General features: G+C 42.0%; 1 long non-coding RNA gene across 1 annotated transcript; it reads left to right on the top strand.

Moving 5' to 3' along the window:
* The first annotated feature begins 3,072 nt into the window (after window positions 1-3,072).
* On the top strand, window positions 3,073-4,509 carry LOC118166060. The gene is made up of 2 exons (XR_004750331.1): window positions 3,073-3,804; window positions 4,406-4,509. It is a non-coding gene; the product is annotated as an uncharacterized LOC118166060 (long non-coding RNA).
* Window positions 4,510-9,461: the final 4,952 nt, after the last annotated feature.

Raw genomic sequence — 9,461 nt, 5'->3', positions numbered from 1 at the left:
GTAAGCGGTGCATTGCAAAGTATGAATTACAAAAAAATTGCACTCTTAGAAATATGAAATTCTTAAAAACACCATTAATGTTGTGGGGAACCTTAAATACAGCCCTAGAGAATGTGAAATGTAATATTTTGGACAGAAAATATCTGAGCAGCGACACAGCCATCACAGGACACGGATCTCTTTTCCTTGCCTTGAGGAAGAGCTCATGCTCTCTTCACCCTTCACCCTGTCAAACACCAAAAAGCACAGTGATGAGTAAGATCCATTCATATGGTTCATGATCCTTCACGACCTCTTAAGTGGAACTTTTTCTTGCTGCTTTATCCTATTTACTAAGGAATATGACTGACAGCTGTGCAAATGCAATTACAATTCATCTACATGTCCCATTCGCTGTTCTGTTCCTGCTCTTAAGTAGGGACTTTCCCACTGAAGTCTGGCAATGTACAGTTTTTCAAGTGGTAAATGAAATCATAGAATCACCGAGAAGTTTAAATCAGAAGGGGATCCTCTAGCTCAGTCTCCGCTCAAAGCAGGTCCACCAAGATCAGTTTGCTCAGGGCTTTATCCAGTCAAGTCTTCAATACCGCCAGGGAAGGAGATTTCACAACCTCACTGGGCAACCCGTGCTGGCCAGTATTTAACAGATCTTAACAAGATTCTATATACCTATATATATATATAAAAAACTGGGATTTCCTGTGAGCCTGTTGCCTCTTGTCCAGTCACCATCTGTGACCTCCTCAAAGCGTCTGTCTCTGTCTTCTCTTCTGAACCTCTTTAGGCTGAACAAACCTGACTCTTTCAGCCTTTCCTTGTAAATCCTGAGCTCCGGTCCCGTGACCAGTTTTGTGACCCTTCACCAGACTCTCCTCAGCACACAGTGAATCTGACAATTCTGTCTGCCAAGGAAATTGAGCACCCCTGCATACCAGAGAGCATGGGAGGAAAGGCGGAGAAGAATTCACTGTTTCCAGTGTTGTGGAGGCCTCCTTGAAGCATGGGAGGATGGCTTAAAAAATGCAAGTTCTTGAGATAAGAGAAGGAAAATGGTTTGGAGGGCGGGACTGAGTAGGGTGCACACCGAATCATGATTGCTTTAAGGGTTGTGCTCTCTTATCCACCAATTTTGATGAGGCTTGAGAGGCTGGTGTACAGCCCCAAGGTGACTACAATGAATCTGGCTGCTGCAGGGCAGGTGATGTTGAATGGGCAGGGATGTACAATGACCAAGTAGCCTGGGCTGCTGGGTGACTTGTTCCAAAGCTGCTCATGGCCTCCTAGCGTCCCCCCTTCACAGACAGCACCAGGATTTGAGCCATCTGAGAGGGTAAATGTCTCTGTCCAACTCAGTTTCCTTGCACCCAGTTACTGGGCTGTGACTGTGACACGCCAGATCCCTGTCACCTCAAATATCAAAGATTTCTCCTGTGGCCTCAGGTCACCTGCAAGTCCAGTCAGAGCCTTCAGCTCCTGTTGAGTGCTCTTTGCTCTGTTTGCACAATTGCAAATGTTTCAGACTGTATTTTGTACTTTTGTCCTGTCTGTTTTGATGGTGCTTTAAGGATAATGCAGTCAGATCCTTATTTATAGGCAAGCTTTGTTTTGCCAGCTGGCAACCTCTAGCATACACGATGTGACCCATGTATAGGAAAGGAGGCAGCCACGGCCTGCAGGCTTGAGCTTTCAAGCAGACCTTTCACTAAGCTGCACTGAAAGTCAGCAGCAATAGAAATTCCTGTAATTAGGTGGTGGGAGTGCCATGGTTTCCCCAGGACTTCCCCCACGGTTGATCAGCACGAAATTCCTGTGACTGCATAGCCAGCAAGGCTCCCATCCCTCCCATCCCCGCTTGCTCCCCCTGCCAGGCAATCTCAAGCAGCATTTCGAAACCTTCAGGTTCTTTCTTCAAGGTAGGTGTAGATAAACATGATCCTGGTAGTTATCACTGGAGGGCTGAATGGCTGTTGAAAGCACTCTGTGAGTCTTCGAGCCTCTGCCTGCCAGCTCTCAGCCCCATGGTCTGTTTGCAGATGGTTCAGGAGGAAACATGCTGTCATAATTCAAGGCCATTTGCTCCTAAAAGCAAGCTCCAATGCCCTTGTGTTTGTACGGTTCTTAAACACTTCTTTATGAGATGCAGCTGTCCTGTAAGAGGTGTCCTCAGACTGGCGGTAAAATTCAGGCAGACTCCCCCAGGATAAGAGAAGAGGTGATAGCGCCATGAATATCCATGTTACTGGTTATATTCACAGTCACCATCCCTTCTTCAACTTGTTTGTTTGTTTAGGGAGTGTTTGAATACCCCTGATAGTTCAGCATAGATCAACAACATATCTGGGACAAGCTATGCACGGTGCTCCAAAGGCAGGACCACTGCTGGAGGCAGTGACTTCTTCCCAGTACAGAAACTCCTTGGCATTGTGCAGGGAATGAAGGGGTGAAAAAGGAGGCTCTGGAGGACTTGCTATCAGTGTCTTGCAGTGAGTGTGAGTGGCAGTCCAGGCACTCTCTATCTGAGATCTTTACAGTTTCATGAAAAGAATTGCTCTTCCTGTATTGCCTAGGGATAGTTGCTTTAATTAGAGTCTGGTTTTGAGGTGTAAAAAAAACAGCAATCAAAATGGAAGGATTATTGCCCCTTTGTCCTGCATGGGCTTCAGCATGTCTGAAACTTTGAGGTCCACGTTTTGATCACCGCCTAACCAAAGTGGGAAATCTGCAGGCTTGCACTTCAGTAAAAATGACCCAGTTCTGCATTTCACCCCTTGCAACCAGCAGAACAGCAGCTGCTCCGTGCCTGTATGCGGCAAGATCCTCCTTCACAGGGCATGTCTCTGAGCAGCTGGCTTGTGGGTGTGTGTACTTTAAAAAAATACCACTTAAATATGTAAAAAAAATACAACAGGCTGATTTTGATAGAGGGAAAAAGAAAAGGAAAGAAAAGAAAAGAAAAGAAAAGAAAAGAAAAGAAAAGAAAAGAAAAAAGAAAAGAAAAGAAAAGAAAAGAAAAGAAAAAAACCTTTACATTTATTTTTCTCATTTTCCCCTAATTGTACTAGGAGTGTCTGGCTTGCCTCTTAGCATCCTGGTGCGTGGGTTGTTCCCCACTGAGAAAGACCCATCCTTGCATTCAGAGTTGGACTTTGGCATAGCAGATACAGCCCCACACCTTCCCCAAAAGAGCCCCTGTGCACCACAAGGCTTTGTGTAGTCTTGCAGTCTTTGAAAAATAAATTGTGAAATCTCTGCCTCAATATCTCTGCCTATGAAAAAAGCCAGCCCCATTTTACAGCAGGGAGCAGATTAACTCGCCTCTGTGATGTAGGTGGATTTATGTCTCAGAGTGTGTTTCAGCAATCCTAATGACAGAAAATCCATGCAGTAGTATACGTAGACCTTCCTGCAAAATTTATGTGATTTTATTTTTCAAATCATTTCCAGTCTCCCCCAGTTAAACCAGCATTTTTTATTATGATACGCGTACTGCTTAAGAGATGATTTTTTTTTCCTATTTGATTCATGTCATTTCACTTCAGCTTTGAATTTTTAAACAAGAGTAATAAATTGTGACAGAGCACAGCGTTCACCCAACATCTGGATGCTTTTGTACTTTTTGCAGCTATCTCAGCCTCATTATGATAATTAATACCAATTTACTGTGTTTCAGGCCAACATGTCTGCCCTTCTCTGGAATGAAGAATCTTTCCCAGCAAGAGTTATAGATATGTTAAAGGGTTTTACAGCTGTTGGGGTGACTTTAGCTCACTTTGATCTCCTGAAAGCTGCCGCGTTTTCCTGCAGGTGCCATGTCATGCAGTCCTTCTCTGGGTCCCACCGCAGTATCTGCCTCCCTTCTCCCAGCAGAGGGGACATCTCCAGCTACCAGCTGCAGGGGGCTGTGCCAGGTCCCACTGGGATTTTGTGCAGATTTAGGCACTCAGACTTGCTGCATTCATCCTCTTAGATGTGAGAGTGAACGCAGCAATCTGAATGCAGAAAGGTCACCACTACTTGTAGTTCCATTAGTTCCAGATAATTATTATTGCTCTTTTCTTAATGTCTGCACTCTTGTAGGACCTCATTGCAATGTTCAGTCTTCCAATAGCTTAGAAAAAAAAAGCATAGAAGATATATATAAAATGTTTTTGTACTGAATGAAGCCCTGAGCCTATGTTTTAAGTCACTTGGCTGGAGTGTGGATACCTCTATGCAGGTACTGAGGACTGCTTTCAGGATCAGTGCCTAGTCCCACCTTGAGTCATTGAGCCTCTGCACACCTTAGCAGATCAAAACACAACAAGTATTGCCCTGTGAAAAATTCAGGAAGTGGATAAATCATGACAAGAATAAAGACAATAGTAATAAAAGCCTTGAAAAAATCATGAGGACTCTCCTTTTCCAGGAAGGACAGTGAGATCATCTTGTGTTCAGTGTGCTAACCACTTTGACTGTTTCTGGTACAGTAAAATCTGGACTAGGCCTCTTAAGCTCTTCGCTAAAACTTAAAAGCAAAGCAGTGTCTTCAAAATCCAGGTACTCCAGAAAACGATGGCTCCATTTTCAAAGACAGGCCCCATGCACTCTGTTACTGGAAGGTACTCCATGCACACAAGGTGGACTAAGTAGACAAGGACAGCATCTACCTTAGAGACACTGCTGTCCTGAAACAGAAGCCAATTCTGGGCTTTGTGAACTTCCCATGATGGAGCATCTCTCTCCCCTGGCAGGTGACTGTGGTCCTGAGCCACCAGCCTCCTCAAGGGAGAGCTACTCTTTATGAATCCCTCTCTTGGGACTGTTGCTTTCATCCTGCCTGACTTTTAGTTAGAGCTTACACAGAATATGTGCAGAGCTGGTAGATGACAATATCCCCTAGTTTAAGTCTGTTGCTTAGTTTTTAAATTGTCCCTGAGGGTAATTACTACTTACCCCCTTTTCTATGAGTCAGTACTTCAACTGTTGCACGAGTAAAAGGTGGGTTGACTCAATCCAGCTTTTAAAGAGCCCCAATGAACAATACATTGATTAAACCTTGATTTCAGTGTAGAATTCAACTTGATGAAAGCCAGGTCTGTAACAAAAGCTAAAGTTTTTTTTTTTTTTTTTCTCTGTGGAAATTTTCATGCAAACTGATCAGCTTTGAAAAAGGATGATGAGCTCTCCTGTACTGGCAGAAGGAGTACTTCTAGCACTAAAGCTACAGCAAAGTGAAAGCTTTTGAGGCCTGTGGTAGAACTATGCAGACAAAAGCTTTCCCTCGGAGCTTACTGTATTGACTAGGACTGAATCACAGTGGAGACCTGAGGGGAAAACCCTTCAAATAAGCCTAATGTGAGCAACTCAGTAAGAGTTTGATGGAAGTCTGCACTGTGAAGACTGAATAACCTGGTCAGAAAAAGATAAAGATATGGGAATGACAGAGAAGTAGTCTGAGTAATTCCTCTGGTGGAAGTTTTGAGTAACCTTTGCTGAAGGCTGTTTCATCTTCCCAGCAATCTTGATTGAAATAAAGTTGTACATACTTGATTTCAAACATCCTGATTTATGGGTAAGCACAAAGAGTGAATCCTAAATTTCTCTGACTGTATATGAATATCTGGTCTACTGCCTGTGAAACACAAAATGATACATGAAATGATGAATTGCCAGATGAGCTGAAGTCTACCCAAAAGAAATACAGCCAGTGTTATCTGAGAACTGCAACTTTTGTTGTCTAAAGAAGATCCATCATGTACATCATCAGGGAGTACGCAGAAGCTGTGTGGGACAAAGCATTTGAGGGTTATTCACTCAGCAATGCAGAGCTGCAGAGCTACAGAGCTGCCAGGGTGATCACCCTTTAACTTTGTGCCCATATATTGTTCCTGTATGTTTGGTACTTTGAATTACATTCTTACATGAATTGTGATTGTGGTAGTGACTGGAATGGTTACAGCCCATCAGTAAGAAAAGATACCCCCTTACCTCTAAAAAGATGCTTTGCAATTTATGTTATAAGGGATAATGAAATTTTGAATTAATCAGTAAAGTCAGGAAGACTATCAGGTGAAAGGTAACCTGTAAACAGGGCAGATTATAAAAATAATTTTATTTCTAAGAATGAAACTGTTGAAATAATTATTTTATTTTGCTGCTAAAAAATCTTAAACTGCTGAAAGCACCATAATGGCTGGTGCAGAAACAAGAGAAGCTGATTGTAGACTACCAGAATATCTAGACTTTATGTACATCTTCATATAGCCATCACTTGAGCATAACAGGAAATTAAATGCTATTATTTTCTAAGATTCATTTGTATTTAAAGTAGCACAGAAACTGGAGTTATTACCAAAATAGATTTTTTTTTTTTTTTTTTTAAACTGAGAAAGCAATTAAAGGCTTCACTAAAAAATACATACTTCCTTTTGTGGTCGATGATTCTTCAAACCATTAAATGTCAAAATACTTTTCATAGCTTTCTACTAAATAGTTGAAAGGGAAATCATCCATTGTATGATTATTTTTAAGACAACAATGAAGCTGGAGAAAGAGAATGAGTATTTATTTCCGCCCAATTGCTTGTCTCCCATCATGAAAACATCCTGTGGGCAACTCACCATTTGACCTTGAAAGCACTGCATCAAAATTCTTCAGTTGCTTTTCCTTATCTACTAAAGGAATTTTACAATTAGCAGATGTTTTATTTTGTTAACATGAATGCATAGAAACTCTGAGGTGTATCCTCTCTATACCCTGTAATTGAAAATATCTGAAATTGCTTTTGAGTATGAAAAATAATCAGTATATGTTAAGTGAGGATTTCCTAGCTGACATTTAAAAGTTCTTAAAGAATAATGTAAATAGAGAGAATGATGAAGAGAAATAATCAACCAAGTACAATTTAAGTTTCTTTCACAGTGTATTCAAAATGTTTACATTCTTAAAATGAGAAACAACAGATACTGTACAGATCAAACCTTATGACTTACTCTGTTAGTTGACAAATAAATTACTGTGATGAACTGACAATAGGAAGCAAAAGACTTGTAGGATGATTTGGTCACTTTTTGTTTCAAAAAAAAAAAAAAAAAAGGGGGGGGGTAAATTCCTTGGGAAATCAGAATAGTCACAGAAAGATGTTTGCATGTGGAATAAGGTGTGTTGAGGCTGAATGGAATGTGTGAGCCTGTGTCACAGGACTTGTCCTACAGAAATGTTTCAACTTTGAAAAGTAACCATCTCAAGATCAAAAGACTCCAAAAGAACTTGTGGTCTTAGAGACTTTTGTTCCTCATATGCAACTGAAGCACATAGATTGCAGAAATCTTGTATGTAATGATTTTGTTAAGGCTGATTTTCAATTTAAACCAAATTTCAGTTGCATAAAGAAAAGATTTTATGAACTGTTTTAAGAAAAATAACATATTGAAATAAATAACATTTGAAAACTTATTTTAAACACACTTTTAAAGGATGTTCAGCCCAACTGAACCTTTTGCATTGTGACCTGGGATGGGGCAAGGCTGTATGTATGTACAGGCTGGGGGAGGAGAGGCTGGAGTTGCATATGAGCCAGCAGCGTGCCCCGGCAGCCAGGAGGGCATCAGGCTGCATCAGGCTGCATCAGGCCCAGCACTGCCAGCCAGGCGAGGGAAGGGATGGTCTCACTCTGCTCTGTGCTGTGCAGCCTCACCTCCAACACTGTGTGCAGTTCTGGGTGACACAGTAAAAGAAAGACATAAAACTATCAGAGAGTGTCCAAAGAAGGGCTACAAAGATGCTGAAGGGTCTGGACAGCAAGACGTATGAGGAGCATTTGAGGTCCCTTGGTTTGCTCAGCCCAGAGCAGAGCAGGCTGAGGGGAGGCCTCATGGCGGCCTGCAGCTCCCTCACGAAGGGAGCGGAGGGGCAGGCGCTGAGCTCTGCTCTCTGGGGACAGCGACAGGACCCGAGGGAACGGCATGGAGCTGGGACAGGGGAGGGTCAGGCTGGGGGTTAGGGAAAGGTTCTGCACCCAGAGGGTGGTCGGGCACTGGAACAGGCTCCCCAAGGCAGTGGTCACAGCACTGAGCCTGCTGGAGCTGGGGAAGCGTTTGGACAATGCTCTTGGACACATGGCCTGATTTTTACGTGGTTCTGTATGGACTCAGACTGTATAATCCTTGTGGGTCTCTTCTAATTCAGGATATTCTATGATTCTATGAAAAAGCATCCTATAAGGCTGATGAAAACACCATGTATCAGTGGTAGTTCATGCTTTTTTATAAATTGATGGAAGATGAACTGGTTATCTGCACATTAACAAGTTAATACATTACTATAAGTGAAAAAAAAAGGATGAATTATTATATATTAATCTATTAAAATTTTGTATATGGATACCATTTTACTTTTCTAGTTTAGTGCAGCATAAATAGTCCATCTAAACACTTCAGAAAAACATGCAGTAGAAGAAGCCTTCCTAAAGATGTTTAAGTTGACATGTGGCTTTGGCCAAAAAAGGCACATTTTTAAGCAGCCTTCCATCATCCTGGCCTCTGCATATCCAACCCGCATTTTGGGTGTGGACATCAGAAGATGCTTTTCTTCAGAATATTCTGGTTATATAGATGTGGGTAGAACATCTGAATAGTTTCTACAGTTGGCTAGATGTCTGTTCGTTATCAGTGTGTACATGCCTGTGCTCATTTCGTTACAGTAAATCAACTTAATGTGATACTAAAAACTGAAAGACAAGAAGTTAAGTGAACTGAGAGATACCCAGCTTCAACAGCTTTATTAGCAAATCTGAAGCATCCAACAAAACAAATATATGTCAAAATGTTCCTCTTAGGAACAAAAGGAAAGGAAGGCTGTGCGGTTTTGCCAATGACTGCTGTCATGGCTGGCAGCAGCCTAAGACTTTAGAGGACATGAGAGAAAGCATCAGCTGGGGCAAAAATCCTACTCTCTGCACCATGCATTTCACATTAGGGAGGAAAATTAAGGTGTGCTTCCTCTTCATTTTCTTTATTTTTTTAAAAAAAATATTTGCCTGGAAGTTCTGCATTTGAAAGTAATGTATTTATAGGAATATATTTTATAGCACTTGATCTTGTGGCTTCGCTAACTAACATTCAGATAATTTCCCTGCCCTGCTGGTGAGGGTCCTGACAGTGCAACAGATTCAACGTGAAGAGCTGGCTAATTTTTCAGGAAGAAAGACTCTGTCTTGCACAGCACAGCTGAAAGCAGCAGTTACACAGTGTTAGGAGGGGAGCCAAGAGCTGCCAGGTTGGACAGGAACCAGGATCAGTGTGGTCCAGATCTATGCTGTGATCTAGCACCATTTGCCTTAGATGAAGGCACCGGAAAACTGCACATGACAAGTATGGGATACTTTCCACTCAGAAATCTCTTTCATTTGCAGTGAAAACTACATAGATGTGCAGTTAGGAATCCCTTTAACTGCAGAAATAGGAGGGCTTCCAAATGTCATG

This window comes from Oxyura jamaicensis, chromosome 1 (genome assembly GCF_011077185.1).
Source record: "Oxyura jamaicensis isolate SHBP4307 breed ruddy duck chromosome 1, BPBGC_Ojam_1.0, whole genome shotgun sequence".
Classification (NCBI taxonomy): domain Eukaryota; kingdom Metazoa; phylum Chordata; class Aves; order Anseriformes; family Anatidae; genus Oxyura; species Oxyura jamaicensis.
The sequence above is the reverse complement of the archived record's forward strand: the minus strand, read 5'-3'. Positions and strand labels throughout refer to the sequence as shown.